The sequence below is a fragment of the Alligator sinensis genome, unplaced genomic scaffold (genome assembly GCF_000455745.1).
Source record: "Alligator sinensis unplaced genomic scaffold, ASM45574v1 scaffold428_1, whole genome shotgun sequence".
NCBI classification, from domain to species: domain Eukaryota; kingdom Metazoa; phylum Chordata; order Crocodylia; family Alligatoridae; genus Alligator; species Alligator sinensis.
Genome location: NW_005841919.1, coordinates 3070724 through 3071198, shown reverse-complemented (window position 1 = coordinate 3071198; position 475 = coordinate 3070724). Strand labels below are relative to the sequence as shown.

The 475-nt window shown below is 47.8% G+C and overlaps 1 protein-coding gene across 12 annotated transcripts in view; it reads right to left on the bottom strand.

Moving 5' to 3' along the window:
- PLEKHG4B (pleckstrin homology and RhoGEF domain containing G4B) overlaps positions 1–475 on the bottom strand; it is a 234881-nt gene that overhangs the window by 155111 nt on the left and 79295 nt on the right. The gene's annotated exons all lie outside the window — the stretch shown is intronic.

Sequence of the window (475 nt, the reverse complement as noted above, 5' to 3'; positions counted from 1 at the left end):
GCCCACACGTGGTTTGTGGTGAACCCAAGGGTTACGGTTAGTGACTCACCCAGATCGATGGCATGGAGCTGTGTTTCTTTAACCGTGGCTAGCAGACGAAGCAGGTTCTGATCTCCTTTCATCCAGGGCATGGACTTTTGGGATTTGTCACGAATCTATCGCTGCAACTTGGTGAGGAGTGCCAAATCACTGGGTCCAACATAATGCCGATACCAGTTCAAATGACCCAAAAGCTGTTGAAAGTGCCTCTTAGTAACAGGGAAGAATGTTTTTGATGGATCGATGTTAGGACCATCATGCGAGATTCCGTGGCGGATGGAACCGATGTATCGAGTGCCAAGGAACGTGATGTCATCTACAGGATGTAGGCATGACTTTTCCTCATTGATCGTCCATCCCTCACTTTGAAGGTGAGCGACTAGTTGGTTGACTATACTAGCAACTACGGAACTATCACGACCCATGATGGCAATAT